Source organism: Delphinus delphis, chromosome 19, assembly GCF_949987515.2.
Source record: "Delphinus delphis chromosome 19, mDelDel1.2, whole genome shotgun sequence".
Lineage (NCBI taxonomy): Eukaryota > Metazoa > Chordata > Mammalia > Artiodactyla > Delphinidae > Delphinus > Delphinus delphis.
Genome location: NC_082701.1, coordinates 58139889 through 58155806, shown reverse-complemented (window position 1 = coordinate 58155806; position 15918 = coordinate 58139889). Strand labels below are relative to the sequence as shown.

The following is a 15918-nucleotide window of genomic DNA, read 5'->3' as shown; positions in this document are numbered from 1 at the left end:
TCACCTGAAGCTCTAGCTCTGGAGAGTTTAGTTAAATGAGCCAATTAAAACCGATTATCATTTAAGCCAGTTTGAGCTGGGTTTTCTTTTGAAATAGTCGTAACTGATGTATTGGCTTATGTGCTAAAAAGTCCAGGGTTAAAACTTCAGGCATGGCTGGTTCCAGGTGTTCAAACAATGTCAGGAGAAATCTGTCTTTTCTCTCCTCCCTCATCCCTCTGTGTTGGCTTCATTCTCAGCCTGGCTCTCCCAGTGCGAAGCTGCCTGACGGGGATGGGGGCGATGGGGCGGGAGAACAACCTCCTCTTTTTCAATGGTTTCTGTGGAAGTCCAGGGCTTGAGTCTCACTGGCCCATCTTAAGTCATATGCCCATTGCTGAATCAATCACTATGACCAGGAGAGATGCACTGATTGGCTTGGCCTTGATAATGTACCTGGAGCTGGAGGGGAAAGGGGATCTCTTCCTTCAGTCTGCTCAAATTCCTCTCGTTTGGCTTTCGAATCAGGCCTGACGTTTCTAGCATTGCCACTTTTTAGCTGTGTGATTATGGGCAAATCGCTGAGTGTCTCTGAGCCTCAACTGTAAATTAAGGATAACGATGGTCTAAAACTCAGGGTTGTTACGAACAGGAAATGAAATAATCCATGCAGAGCGTTTGCACAGTGCTTGCTGCTTTGGTGTTATTATCATTATTGCTATTTCCTAGCTCCAGTACCTCTACTTCAGGAAGTCGGCCTTGATCGCTCCTTCTCTGCAAGAGAGAAGGAAGTTTCCTTTTCAGCTCTCACAGCCCTTTCTCTTATGATTTCCTATGTGACTTCAGCGTTTTAGTTTCAGTTTGTGTTCATGACTCCTCTGCTCTTTTAGACTTCCAGCGCCTGGAGGGACCAGGATAGCTTTATCTCTGTATCTTAATAAGAACCACTGCTAACACCCATCTACAGCTTCCAAAGCATTTCCTACTCTGCTTTTTCATTATGAACTTTAATGCAATCCCTCAAGGTGGGAGGGATTATTACTCTTCACAGATGGGGAACCTGAGGACTGGGGGGAGTGACAGGCCAAGGTCAGGCAACGAACTGGTGGACAGGAAGTTAGCTGTTGTGGGGCTCCCAGCATAGGCTCTTCCTGCTGGACAAGTGGTTTTGAATCTAGAGTTCAAACCTTGGTGGAAGATCCCTGAGACCCGCTGCATCTTCACTAGGAGAAGGTGCCTGCTGTCTTCACAGCATGCCATCTCTCTCTGCCCATAGTGCCTCCCCATTGAAGCCCTCCTTCCCCAACCCCAGAGACATCCCCGTCTGCACAGCCATGTCTTTCCGCTTCTGAAACACACCACCCTGGCCAGCCCCCATCACCGTGCCTCATCAGGCATCTGAAACCAATCTCCAAACCCTAGGAAGGGCAGATGAACGTGCCTGCTCCAGCCTGTGCCCTGGGACAGCTTTGGCCTTGGACAAAGCATATGGCTTATCCTGCATCCTCCTCTGCAAGACAACTTACATGCTGTGGATTCGGTAGAACCTGGGTTTGAATCCCAGCACTGCTGTGTCCTGCCTCTGTTTCCTCATCTGTAAAATGGGAATAGCGCTGCTGGCCTCAATGGCTCCTCATGGGGGGATGAATCGAGAGAGGGAAGTGCAAGAGGGTGAGGGAAGTGCAAGAGGGCGATAGGCTTCAAAGGGGGTGCAGGAAGGAGAAATGTCTTTGAGGAATGCAGGAATGTCCCCTCTGACCTTGCATGCCTGAGATGCCTGAGATGGTCTTCCGGCCTCAGGAGGCCCTCCCCTACTCCCCAGCCTGGCTCGATACCCTGAATTGCTCTCCAACTCACTTCCTGGGCTGTGGTTGGCTCATCATCTCTTTATCTGTATCCAGTTCTCTCGTTCCTAAACCCGCATCTTACGCAGACTTGCAAGCTGGGTGGGGAAGGGATTGGGCTCTGCCTGGGTGACCCAGCCCAGCATCTCTCCAAACCTCAGTTTCCTCCTGTAAAATGCGAACAGTAAGAAGACTCATCTTGGGTTGTGGTGAGGTTTGGGGTCAGGGCTGTTCCATGTGGCAGCATCTAGCCACCTGTGGCTATTCAAATTCATCAATTAAAGTTAAATAAGATCTTAAAAAAGCAGCTCGTCGGGTGCACTGGCCACGTTTCAAGTGCTTACACGTGGATGGCGCAGCTGGACAACACTTCCATCATCCCAGGAAGTTCTAGCGGCAGCGCTGGTTTGCACAGTCTATGGAAAGCACTCAGGCCTGCACCAGGCACCCACTACATGTTGGCATAAGTTCATCTGGAGCTGCAAACTCTTTGAGGGCAGGGGCCATGATTTCAGGGAAAGTTCTGCTCTCCTGCAGACCCAGGAAGGTCTAGCAGAGAGCTGGGGCTCACAAGGAGGGTTGGACTGGTAGAGGGGCTTCTCCGGGATGGGGGTGGACCAAGTTCAAAATGGGGAGCTCAGGTTCCTGCCTCAAGGCAGGCACGTAGGGCTTAATTCACTGTCCTGGTGGAGAAGGAGCACCGAGCATTGGGATGGGGCAGCAGACTGCAGGAAGGGGATTCTAGCCTTTAGAACTACCAGCGTTGGACTTTTCAAAGGAATAATGGCCATGGGTTTGCACATGTGTTAGTGTCTCTCTCTCGATCTCCCCTCTCCCCTCCCCTTTCCTCTCTCCTTCCCCCCATCTTCTCTCCCTGTTACTTGTTGCCAGAGAAGGGAAGTCTAGATCCCAGCTTGGAGAACAGAGGATGCCTTCCTGCATCTGGCTCCCTCACAGGAAGCAGGAACACGAGGCTTAGAGAAGTGCAGTGACTTGCCTTAGGTGTCTTTGTAAGTGAGGGCAGAGCGGGACTTCTGGAAACAGCCTCCCTGAAACAGGCCCTCCTTGGAACACAGGCCACAGGGATGGTGCTGTCTACCAACCTAGCAAGCCCTGATCTGTCCCCAGACCCTGCTGTGAGGGGGTCTCTGCTGACCCCACCCTGACTGGAGCAGGTTGGGCAGCTGTGAGGTCCTGGGCACCTCTCCAGCGTCTGCCCCTCCTCCAGCATGGTGCTCGGGACACAGGAGGTGTCTCGTGGGCACTGGTTGAACCAAAGGGAACAGGTGGATCCTGTGTGAGAGCCCAAGGCCCTGTGAAGGGGTGAGCCTGAATCAGGGGGTCTATAAGCCCCTCACGGGAGGATGGTGACCCTAGAGCCCCACCTTTTTAGTGCCACAACCCCTTTAGCAGTCTAGCAAAGCCTGTGCACCATCCTCAGAATAATTTTTGAGTGTGTTTTATTGAAGTAGAACACGTACGTTAAAGTGACACATTTAAAGTGTACATCAGTGAATTTTCACAAAGGGAACACACTTATCCCAGCACCCAGCGCCCCGGCAGCCCCCGCTCGTCCAGCTCCACCTCCTGGACCTGGTGATGTTTACAAGTGCACATTGCAAGGGGAAGCGTGTTTTAGCTCAGGCTGGGGGTCTGTGCGTGTGTGGGGGGTGGAGAGGGTGTGTGGAGCTGTGAGATGTGCCTGAGGCATGGGGAGATTTGTGGGGTCTGAGTGAAGTTTGCCGTGTGCGAGGGTTCAGGTATGAATTTGCCAGGGTTTGTGTGGTGGTTTGGGGTCGTTGGGACGCGTGTGTGGGGTTTCGGGGTTATTTGTAGAGTATTGGGGCGTAGGCTGTGGGGCGCGGTGGGAGGGCTGGGTAGTCTGCGTGGGGTCGTGGGTATCCGGGTGGAGGCCCTGGGGTCGGGGAACGAGGGGTCTGGGCTGGCTGGGCCGGGGTGGGATGCCAGCAGGCGCGGGGCGGGGCCAGAGGGCACCTGGCAGGGCCTTAAGTGGCCTGGGCTGGACGGAGGGGCGGGGCCTCGGGGACACGGGGCGGGGCCTGGACTGGCGGAGGGGCGGGGCCGGCGGGCGCGCGCACGCAGTCGGCGCGCCCCCTCCCGGCCGCCATGTTGGCTGGTGTGTGGGTGTCAAACGGAGCTGGAAGCGCCGGCGTCTCCGGTGGCTCCCCTCGCTCCCGCCTCCCCAACGCTACTGGCGGCCGCAGCCGCGCATCCGGGTCGGCCCGGAGGAGCGCAGGTGAGCTGGGGCCACGGGGCTCGGGGGCCGGAGCGGGCCCAGGTCGCGGACCCTGCCCCTTCACGGGCGGACGCCCCCAGAGCGCTGCCCCCCCAGCCGTCCGCCAGAGCATGCACCCCCGCAGTCCCAGCCGGGTCTCCACCTCAGGCGGGACCCCTTCTTACCCGCCCCACGAGGTGGAGAACGGCCCCCTCCCCATCTGGGTCCCTCGTTCCGCTGCAGAGACCCCCCCATTTCCCCTCGGGGAGCTTTTCCTTTCGTATCCTCGGAGCCTGGGGCTCCCCCTCCTCCCACCCGAGATCTGGGAGCCCCTCCAGGCCTCACCGTTTACCTTTAAGCCTAGAACAACCCCGCGCCTCCTCCCCGGGGCACTTTGCTCCCCTCCCCGGGCCAGGCGGCCCTTCCCTCCGGGAGTCGGGGGAGGGATCCCCCGTCCAGGATGCCGGCCGTCCCTCTCTGGGCTGCCGCGGGTCCCCTCCCTTCCCCAGGGACCTGGTTCTCCCTCCCCGCCCCCGCCCCACAGCCCAGCGGGATCGGGGGCGGCAGAGCCAGGCTCCAGCTGCCTTTTGTTCCGCGTGGGATGGCAGAGACCCCGCCCGGCGATTCTGCCGGCCTGGTCGGGTGGGTGACTGGGTACGCGGGGCCGCGTCTTCCAGGAGACCCTTCCTCTCTCTCCCCGTGGGGCGGCTCCCCAGCAGCCCAGCGCCTTGGGAGAGGCCGGCCCTTCCTAGAGGAGTCCGTGCCAACAGGTTTTTGTTTGCGATCGGAGTTGGTCCGGTGGCTTGGCGGGGGTGGGGTGGGGGGGTGGGTGCAACTTGCTCCCCCAGAAACCCCGGTAGGGGCCTGTGGAAACCCATTCCTCCGCCCAGGGGCTCCGTCTGGGGCCCTTCACTGTTTTGCTGCCCTGCGGACGCATCTGAGTCTGTGCTGCAAGGAGGATGGGGCTTAACCATCGTGAGGGTTCAGATGGGGGAAACTGAGGCCCAGAGAGATTGGCACAAGGTCATGCAGCAATACAGTGTCAGTGCCAGAACTCGATGCTTGGGTTCCAGGGCACTCTCCAGGATGTTTCAGAATTTTTTTTAGAGAGATGTTGAGGGTTATCCCCTTCCACTTTTCAACGTTCACGTAAGAAAATGGACAGGAAAAGATGAGAAGTGTGAGTTCTTCCTTTCCACTTCAGGAAATGCCCTGTGAAAGAAGGGATTGGAACAGGAGGTTAAAATGATTGAAAAGGTGAATTTTAGTTTTTAACTGTCCATGCGCTCCCCCAGTTATGTAGGATAATGAAGATTTGGCAGAAAACTTGTGTCTCTTGTAGCTCTAGATATGGATGGTAGGTGCTGACCAATCATATACCCAGTCCCTCACAGCAGTGATTGAATTTGCACTGATAATTAAGTTTTCATCTGTATTTAAATGAACATCCAAAGGGCCTGCAGGTTTCTGAATGGTACTTGTTCCAGCAGTTATCTTTGGGACAGGTGATTGTGTCAGAGAAGTTGCCAAGATCATCTCATATTTATCTGTATATATTTTTTAATATCTGTATTTTTATTTATTTATCTATTTATTTATTTTGTGGTACATGGGCCTCTCACTGTTGTGGCCTCTCCCGCTGCAGAGCACAGGCTCCGGACGGATGCGCAGGCTCAGCGGCCATGGCTCACAGGCCTAGCCACTCCGCTGGTTGTGGGATCTTCCCGGACCGGGGCACGAACCCGTGTCCCCTGCATCGGCAGGCGGACTCTCAACCACTGCGCCACCAGGGAAGCCCAATATCTGTATTTTTATTTTATATTTTTAAAGCTTATTTGCTTCTTGAGGTTTTTTTTAAAAATTAATTAATTTATTTTTGGCTGCATTGGGTGTTCGTTGCTGCGCACGGGCTTTCTGTAGTTGCGGCGAGCGGGGGCTACTCTTCGTTGTGGCGCGCGGGCTTCTCATGGCGGTGGCTTCTCTTGTTGCAGAGCACGGGCTCTAGGTGCACGGGCTTCGGTAGTTGTGGCTCGTGAGCCCTAGAGCGCAGGCTCAGTAGTTGTGGCGCACGGGCTTAGCCGCTCTGTGGCATGTGGGATCTTCCCGGACCAGGGCTCAAACCCGTGTCCCCTGCATTGGCAGGCGGATTCTTAACCACTGCGCCACCAGGGAAGCCCCCATTGTCATACTCTTGTGGAGCGTGTTAAAGTTTTCAAAGCTTTCTGAGAGCTGTTCTCACTGTTCCCCAGAATCTTCCTGTTGGATTGGTGGGGTGTGGATGAATGTGGTTGTTGGCATTTTATGGCATGAGGACCTGTTGACCCTGAGCCTTGGAGAAATCAAAGGGCTTGGATTTGGGGGAGTAAAGTCTGGGAGGATATGAGGAATTATCTAGTCCTACTCCCCCATTTGTCTGCTGGGCTTTCCACTCAAGCATTCTGTTTAAACAGATCTTCTGTCCAGCCTTCGCCAGCCAGCTACCCCAGCGTCTGGGCCCCTCCAGCTCTGCTCCCTGAGCCTCACCACCCCAGGCATTCTTTTGGAGCACTTAGCACGCTGTCTGTGTATCTGGGGCTCTTGTGACACTGTGACGTCTTTGAGGCCGGTGATCACCCTGCCTTTGCTTCCCCAGCACCAGCTCAGTCTCTGGTGTGTGGCAGGTACTTGCTGAAGATGTGAGGTGTGCAAGGAGTCCTGGGGACGGGCAGGGAACACACTTACCCATCCCTGCTGTAGGCTCCATTGTTCTGTCTTGCTCTTGCAAAAACTGCTGCTGGTGGCCCAGCAGTCCTATGTCAGTCACGTGGGTATTATCTCCTTTCTACAGGTGAGGAAACTGAGGCCCAGGAGCATCAGTCCTGTGCTGAAGGTCACACAGCCAGTAGGTGATGGGGCTGGGATTCACCTATTGGCTGTTGGATCCCCAAATATTATGATACCTGTTACCTCATCTGAGAAACTGAGTACTGGGGTGAAGAGACGCACTCTAAGCCCAGCTGTGAGTTGGAGGAGGACGGAGTACTGTGGGGTGACCTGATTAAGATTGCTGAGGTGGGAGAGAGCAGGTTTTGCTTTTGTCAGATGCATTGTGAAATGACCATTTATCCCCATCTGTTGAGTTTTTGAAAATTGACAAGCTTTCTGATAAGTTTGTCAACGGAATTTTCTTTGGTCTTAGTTAGCTGGTTCAAGGTGTCTAAAAATAGAAACTTAGAAAAACAAACACAGTGAAGTAAGTGTCTGTGAAGCGGAGAGGGTGTGTTGAGTAGCATCTGTCCACGGGCTGTTTGGCCACACCTATCTTCCAGGTTTTTGATGTCTTAAAATACAAGGCTGTTTGAGCAGACTTTGTTGCTGCTGTTGAACATAATTTCATTTTGTCTTTACATCCATGTGTAACACAGGGATTGTCACCCATCCATGAATGGAAAAACTGAGGCCCAGAGAGGTTCGGTAACCTTTGAGGAACTGACCCAGCCAGGAGTCAAACTCAGGCCTGTGTGATTACCAAACCTGGGTCCCTGCTACTCCACCAGCCACTGCAGAAAGCAGTGATGATGAGTACTCACTTAAGCTGAAGGATAAGCTTGTGATCTGAAAGTCATCAAGTTTATTTAGAAGGTTGGGAGTTGTGATCGAGGAGATGTCTGTCTTTTTCCTAACTTTAGGATCTGTGAAGGTGCTGAGGTTCGAATATCAAGAGTTTCGTGGACCGCTTGATCGAGGCGAAATTTAGGGTTTGGTTTTAAAAATTGGCCTGGCGCCTTTGAAGCAGATCTGTGGCACTGTTATAATACCCCCTGCATGCGCCGGATTCCTTCTGGTGACTCAGCCCCGGCCCACCCAGGTGCTGGGGCCGCTTTGTGCCTTCCTGTTAGTCCTGGTCTGGGCCGAATGCGCCAGCCCTCTAGAGACAGGGAGGGTAGCTTCTTACTCTTTCTGGTCAAAGCAGTGGTAGAAATTGGGGCACAGAGGTCAGTGGAGGGACCCCTGTGTCCTCTTCATGGCACCCAGCTAACAAGCGGAGCAGGGAGAAGCGGGCTCGCCCTGCGGGGCGGCTGACCATCCAGGGCTGATGCATGATGTGGGTTTAAAAGCATCTATAATTCATCACTTCTGAGCGCAGGCTTCGTCCCGCCTCTCACTCCCACCCTCCCTCTTAAGGAAGTGTCATCATCACATCTCGGTGGCTCTGTAGCTGAGGACACCAAATGGTACAGATAGTTTGGCTACTAAGGCCGTGTGACAAGTAGCTTTGGAATCAGATGTGGGCACAAATTGGCCTCCTGGCTGGATGGCTTCGGGCACTTTAGTCACTGAGCTTTGGTTTCCTTGCTTCTAAAGAGGGCCAATAATAACCACTTTGCAGATAGACTAGTGGTCTTTGTCAGACGCTGGTGCACATCGGCATTGCTCAGAGCGCTGGCCCCTCCCCCAGAGTTTCTGATTCAGTGGGTCTGGAGTGAGGCCTGAAAATGGGCATCTTCAGCCAGTTACTGGGTGTTACTGATGCTGCTGGTTCTGGGGCCAGATTTGGGAACCGTGGCCCAGAGGACAGAGTGAAAAGGCGTGTGGGGAGCCTGTGAGGGCCAGCTGTGCCGGAGGCTCACCAACAGCGGCTCCCTTCTGCCCCCCAGGTGCTTCTGTATGTCGCTCAGCTGACGGCATGACCCTTGCGAAGGGAATTTGGTTTCTCAAAGCGATGTTTTCACTTGTTCTGCCCCCCAGGTGCTTCTGTGTATCGCTCAGATGATGGCATGACCCTTGGGAAGGGAATTTGGTTTCTCAAAGCGATGTTTTCACTTGTTCTGCCCCCCAGGTGCTTCTGTGTATCGCTCAGATGATGGCATGACCCTTGCGAAGGGAATTTGGTTTCTCAAAACGATGTTTTCACTTGTTCCGCCCCTCAGGTGCTACTGTATATCGCTCAGATGATGGCATGACCCTTGCGAAGGGAATTTGGTTTCTCAAAGCGATGTTTTCACTTGTTCTTACGTGATTGTAATTGGGCTGTGGTCACAGGCGTCGTGACCCTGTGGGTTAGTTGGGATGTTTTCCTTCATGAAGGGAACGTAAGATGTCAGTGCCCTTCAAAGAGGCAGTAAATCCAGGATCCTGTTTGAGAAGCTGGTTCTTCATTCCCACACATCAAGCGAGATGTTCACTGTCAAGGCCCTTTAGAAATGCAGCTGGGAAAGGGCAGGGGGTGTGGCATTGGTCATGGAGCAGACTCCCACGGGGCCACTGGGGCGGCCACTGGTGTTAATGGAAGTCACTCCTCCCTCCAACAATTCCGAGTGATTTCATATTCTTTGGTGTTTAGAGTTTGGAAAAAAAATTATTTTCCTCCAGTAGGTAATTATCAGCTTGTCCATCAAAACCAAACACGTGGGTGTGTGTGAGCCCTGATGGTCTTTGAGTGTCTCCTTTGTGCCAGGCCCTGTGTGACTCCTTTTATGCCCAGTAGTTAATTTTCATTGTGATCCTCCAAGACCTGTCACCACTGCTCTTTTTGCCTGTGCAAAAACTAAGTCTCAGAGAGGTTCAGCAGCCTGCCTCAGGCCACACAGCCAGTCAGCGCCCCAGCTGGTATTTGCTGCCGCCAGCGTCAGATTGAAAACCACACTATTTCCATGGCCTCGGCCCGCAGCCGTGTTACGTGCTCCCACTACCTCACTGTACGATCATGGCAAACCCGCAGGCATTTCGCAGGAGAGCAGAGCTGGGGCTCGGAGGGGTCGGACTTGTTCACAGGCACCCACCCAGTGCCCGGCAGGACCTGAATTCAGTCCCATGCGTGCCTGAGTTTGGAGCGCAGGAAGCTGTTTCTATGGCAACACCTCCCCTCCCTGCCCAGGGCCGCAGAAGTCAGTTCTAAGACCCGAAGCTGCCTGGGTGTGTAGCGCACGGCCCTGGGGGAGCCCCAGCTGGGCTTGCGGGAGGAAGTCTTTGTGGCTGGTAAGGGTTTCTGTGTTTGCAAAGCTGTGTTAAAATCATTGCCCAAATTGCTCTTTGAGAGAAGGGGCTCTTCCTTTTTGCTCTGTAATCGTGAAGCTCTGCTCATTTGTTCTGTAAACATGACACGTGGGAATTTAGGACTAAAGAATGGTCTGGTGATATGTGATCAGATTCATGCTGAAGAACTCGGTAGTTTTAAAACGTCACGTGTAAGTAAAAACGTGGAGCATCTCCTTCCTCAGCAGGCAGTTCATGCGTGACTTCTAGCAAATGGGTCATTTTTCTGGTCGTACCAAGGGTGAGGAGGCTGGGCTGTGCTCACTTTCCCAAGGTTTGAAGATTGCCTGCAGCTCCCAAGCAAGGGGTGATAGACAGCTATGTGTCAGTACGTGCCCTGCCCTCTTGGGAGGCCCGGGAGGTTTGGACTCGAATTTGTTGTTCTGTAACCTCTTTAAGACTCTGAGGTGACTAAATCATGAGACTGAAAAGTTGCTATCCAGAGTCTGTCCGCTTCTCTGTGTCCCCCTCCCCCAAAGTCATGGCAATAAAGGAATACTGACGGGCTGAGAAGTCACATTTTTATTTGAAAGTACATCCTCCCTGAGTACCCGTTTTTTTTTTTTTTTGCGGTACGCGGGCCTCTCACTATTGTGGCCTCTCCCGTTGCGGAGCGCAGGCTCAGAGGCCATGGCTCATGGGCCCAGCCGCTCCGCGGCACGCGGGATCCTCCCGAACAAGGGCACGGACCCGTGTCCCCTGCATTGGCAGGCAGACTCTCAACCACTGCACCACCTGGGAAGCCCTGAGTGCCCGTTTGATACCCAGAGCTGTCATGGGGTATAACGAGTGTACTTTGGATCCAAAAATTTGGGAAATGGATGGTCAGAGAAATAATTTTTGGGCCACTTTATGAGAGGCAGTTGGTTGATGTAGAAGTATGAGCATCAAATCAAGGGCAGTTCCTTGACAGTAGGGCTGACATTTGAGGTCAGCGTCAGCCTTGGGGTTATGCGGCACGTAGTCTCTAGGGTCAGAGTGCTGGGTGTCCGAGAGGCGCCATGGCTCTCGCCAGCAGGAGCTCGGTCTAACTGAGAAGACAGTTAACGTCAGTGACACAGAAACTGGTGGTTTGTTGAGTTGTGATTTTGATTCTTGGTCAGGAAGTCAGGAATGGAGAAAAGTCTGGAAGAGTCAGGGAGAAGGTAGGATTGAAGCTGGACCTGGCAGGACAGGGAGCTGCGTCCGGGAGAAGGCGGCAGAGGACGCGGGCGTGGGTGGGTGCCTCGGGGGGGCAGGGGGGGGCGGCGCAGGCTCCGGAAGCAGCTCTGCTGGGCCGATGCCTGCTGAGAGCAGCGAGCACCGAGGTGGCCAGGCGGCCACTGGCTGTGATGAGGCCACGGCCTTGGGACTGGGGGGTGCGGCAGTAGGGACCTGAGCGAGGGGGCCTCTGGCGGGGCCTGCCGCGTGGCATAGCTCCCGTGGGTGAGGGCCTGGCCAGGCTGGCTTCCTGGGGCTGCATGGGCCCCAGCCCCGGAGCCAGCCCCAGGGTGTGTGTCAGAGCGAGTGGGGGAGGCAAGGACCTTGGGGCCTTCCTGCCGGCCGGGAAGGTGGCTGCGACGCCTCGGAAGCCTGCGGTTCGTATCCTTGGCCGCACCTGCAGGTTGCATGGCCTGGAAAGCTTTTTCAGAATGCCTGTGTTGCGGCCCCACCCCAGACCGCGGAGTGGGAGCCAGTGGTTTGTTAGAAGTGCTTCGGCTGATTCAGATGCTTTGTGTGGGCTGAGAGGCTGAACTGTGTGCTCAGGGAGCTTCTGGGAGTGTCAGGGATTAGGAGGTGGGAGGAGGCTGGAGCCAGAGAGAGCAGGAGGCCTTTGTAGTCGTGAGGTGTGTGTGGGGCGCTGGGGCCCTGAGCTACTGTTGCGCTGCCGCGGAGGGCAGGGGAGGGCAGGGGGCAGGTTAGGTGGAATGTGCCAGAGGAGGAGGGGCAGGATGACCAGGTTTGCCTTTGAGCCACCTTGGGAAGGCGGGGCTGGGTTAGCAGAGTGCCAGCAAGGTGAGGGCAGAAGAGACGGTGGCCCACCAGTCTGGTGGCCTCCTTGAGCCTGGCTCTGAGCCACGTCTGTGGAGCAGGCGCCACCGGTCCTTAGCTGCCCGTCCAGCCTGGGGGCCAGGTTCCTTCCTGCACCCCTGATTGTAATGACTGCAACAGACACTACTTGTAAAATGTAAGACTACATTTCTTTAAAGTAACTACAGTAAAGATAGTTGTAATTTAAGGCTCCTAATTCAGGTAGATTCACTTTATTGATTAAAGATCAGAAGTGAGGTTTTACCTGGTGTATTTAACACATACCACAATATCATCATTTATGGTATTTCCAGAAAAGATTAGTTTACAGTCCAGTTCATTCAGTCTTTATTCAATGTTTATTGAACACATGTATGTTATGCACTGTACGTTGGGAATACATACAAGATGTAAGTACCTGGGAGGGATAAATTAGGAGTTTGGGATTAACATATACACACGACTATATATAAAATAAATAACCAACAAGGACCTACTCTGTAGCACAGGGAACTATACTCAATATATTGTAATAACCTATAAGGGAAAATAATCTGAAAAAGTACACACACACACACACACACACACACACACACACACACAACTGAATCACTGTGCTGTCCACCTGAAACTAACATGATATTGTAAATCAACTATACTTCAATTAAAAACAAAGTAAGTTCCTGCCTTCACGTAGCTGATGGTCCGCAGAGAGTGGCTCCTGACATGGGACAAGTAGTGTCAGCCCCGAGAGAGATGCTTAGAAAGTGGTGCAGACACTGAGAATGCACCTGGGTGTCAGAGAGGAAATGGTACATAAGTAGAGTCCTGAAAGAAGAGCGGGCGTTCTGGGGGACAGGGGGCCCCCGGCAGCGGGAGTGGGCTGGGAGCCCGCCGTGCTTCTCACACAGTCTTGGCAGTGAGCGGCCGGGCCGTGGGTGCTCAGAGCAGCCCTGCTCTGTCCGCGCCTGGGGAGCTGAAAAGGCTCCTATGAGAGGAGGTCCTCTGTGGTTTGAGACAAGCGAAGGTGATGTCATTGCTGTGGTGCCGGCGCTGGCCGGGTACCCGAAACGTCCACACTCCTTTCTTTTGCCGCAGCAGGTGGGGTTGGAGAGGGTTCTCAGCCACCCCACCTGTACTGGAGGCTGGTTCCTCAGGTCCCAGGGCGGGGGGCGGGGGGCGGGGGGACGGCCGAGGCAGCGCCCTCACGCGTGGTGAGCAGGTCCCCTGGGCAAAGGCCTCCTGACAGCCAAGCAGCTCTGTTTTCCAGAAACCCCTGGACACCTTTGTGACCAGATTGTCAAGGTGAGGGACCCCGGCCGTACCTTGGGGTGCACGTGAGAGGCTGCTGTGTGTCAGGCTTGGTGCTGGGTTCCCAGGGACGGCCCGGCCCTCAGCCCTCCCCGTGTGCCCTGGGCTCCATGCAGCCCACCGATGCTTTCCGTCTGGGTCGTACTGTGCCTCTTGCTAAAAATTAACGTGGTTGCTGTATTGGTTTCCTATGGCTGCTGTAACAAACTACCACACACGCAGTGGCTTAAGGCAACACGGTTGTATGCGTCAGAAGTCCACACGGCTCTTAGGGAGCTAAAGTCACGGTGTAGGCAGGGCTAGCTGCTTCTGGAGGCTCTAGGGGAGCCCTGTTCCCCCGCCTTTTCCAGCTCCTGAGGCCGTCTGTGCCTCGTGGTCCCTTCTCTCTGCAAAGCCAGCGGCAGCCAGTCCTGTCCCTCTCGCACCACGTCCCTCTGACACGGGCTCTTCTGCCTCCCACTTGTACTTTAAGGTCCCTTGTGGTTACACTGTGCCCCCGAATCATCCAGGATCCTCCCCCTGTTTTAAGGTCAGCTGATTAGAAACCTTAATCGCATCTGCTCCTGTAACTCCCGTTTGCCATGTAACTGGGATCAAGATTGGGCATCTTGGGAGGCCATTATTCTGTCTACCCCGATGCTAACGTGAAAATCAGGAGATCTTACATAGCAGTCCAGACTTGCGGCTTCACTGACAAATCAGAACACTTGGCAGCCGAGGGCCTGCACTGTTGCCTGGCAACACTGGGTCAGTGCCAGGGTCGGCGCCATCTCTGGATGGGGTTGCGAGCGCCAGCTCTTTGCAGCCCCCACCCCTCCCGTCGTGCCCACTCGTCTCCCTTCGTTGCCTGGGCCCTGCTCTGGGGACCCAAGGCCTCACACACAGTCCCGTCATGGCAGGCCCGTGCTCAGGGTGGTGGAGCTTCCTACCTCCCTCTGCCGTGTCCTCTTCCTTGTCCCTGCGAGACTCCCCTCCCCCACCTCCATACCCTGTCCCGCACCCTCCTCTGCCCGGCACACCCCCCTCCGTCCTCTCCACCCCCCCCCCCCACCCCCAGGCTCTACATTCCAGAGCATCTCTGGTGCTATTTTAGGTGGTATTGTTTGTACCATAACTCCTCGTCTCCTGTCCCCTGCTTTTCTGGCGCCCAACGCTGGTACATCCTGGTGCTTTCCATCCTATCTCTTGCATCGGCATTTGTGAAAAGCAGGTCTTTCCAGTGCACCTTCAGAGCCGTATCCATCGAGTCAGGACGACACAGCAGCATTTAGTTGAACATCTGCCATGTGCCACGTGCTTTCCTAGACACTGGGAATATGATGCGGGATGAGGTGGAGGGAGATACCTGCCTTGCCTCCCTGCAGACCTAGTTCTAGAAGAGGGAGAAAGAGAGACAAGTATCGGCCTCCTCCTGCGTCTCGGGAGGGAGGTCTGGCAGCATCCTGCTACTCGGGCCCTGGCCTGGAGGCGAGCTGCGTCCGCAGTGCTGCGAGGTGCTGGGGCTCTGGCAAAGGCATTTCAGTGGAAGCTCCCCGTGTTTGCAGGCGTCGCCTGGACCCCAGCTGACAGCTGAATTGGGGCAGGCATTTCGGGGCCCAGATGACATGTTGGGTGGCAGTGTGAAGGACCAGAACGGACGCCTCTGTGTGCTGCTGCCCGGTGGTCTGACCTGGGGCTCTGGTTGTTTTTGGGGAGCCCTTTGTGTGGCCTCTTGTGGCCAGGGCTGCCCCCAGGTGACCCCGTGCTGTGGGGCCCAGGTGGAGGGTGCCGGGTTGAGCCTCTGGGGTTTGACAGCTTAGGGGCATCTAGTTCTTTTGTCTACACAGAAAATGATCCAGCAGGTCAGAGATCTTTGGAAATTTGCTTGAAAACAAAGCAAGACTTACTGTTATGGAGGATTTCCAACTTACAAAAATAGAATAGTTCAGTGAACCCCCATCACTCAGCTTTGACGGTTGTAAGTAGGCTCTTCCCCCTCTCCGCCGCCCCCAGATTATTTCAAAGCAAATCCCAGACTTGACTTCATTGATAAGTGCCTCAATGTGTATCGCTCACAGATGTGGACTCTTTGGAAACTTGTTTTTATGTGAGGACTGACCACCAGCAGTCCTAATTCTGATGTTCATACCCTGTGAGTTTGAAGCTGTTTTTTTCGGTTGTAGAGTAACGATCATATTTATACAAAATCTGGATGTGGGTTGAATTTTTTTTTTTTTTTGAGGTTTCCCTTTTCCTTTTGTTTAGATGTTGGGGGTAGGAGTTTATTAATTAATTAATTTATTTTTGCTGTGTTGGGTCTTGGTTTCTGTGCGAGGGCTTTCTCTAGTTGTGTCGAGCGGGGGCCACTCTTCATCGCTGTGCGCGGGCCTCTCACTATCGCAGCCTCCCTTGTTGCGGAGCACAGGCTTCAGACGCGCAGGCTCAGTAGTTGTGGCTCACGGGCCCAGTTGCTCCGCGGCATGTGGGATCCTCCCAGACCAGGGCTCAAACCCGTGTCCTCTGCATTAGCAGGCAGATTCTCAA

At 54.4% G+C, this 15918-nt stretch overlaps 1 protein-coding gene across 2 annotated transcripts in view; it reads left to right on the top strand.

The window, feature by feature from the left end:
* Positions 1–3943: 3943 nt before the first annotated feature.
* EPN2 (epsin 2) overlaps positions 3944–15918 on the top strand; it is a 69320-nt gene continuing 57345 nt past the window's right edge. For both annotated transcript variants that reach the window (XM_059997777.1, XM_059997776.1), the window contains exon 1: positions 3944–4080. The gene's annotated coding sequence lies outside the window, so the exon portion shown is untranslated. The remainder of the gene's footprint in view (positions 4081–15918) is intronic.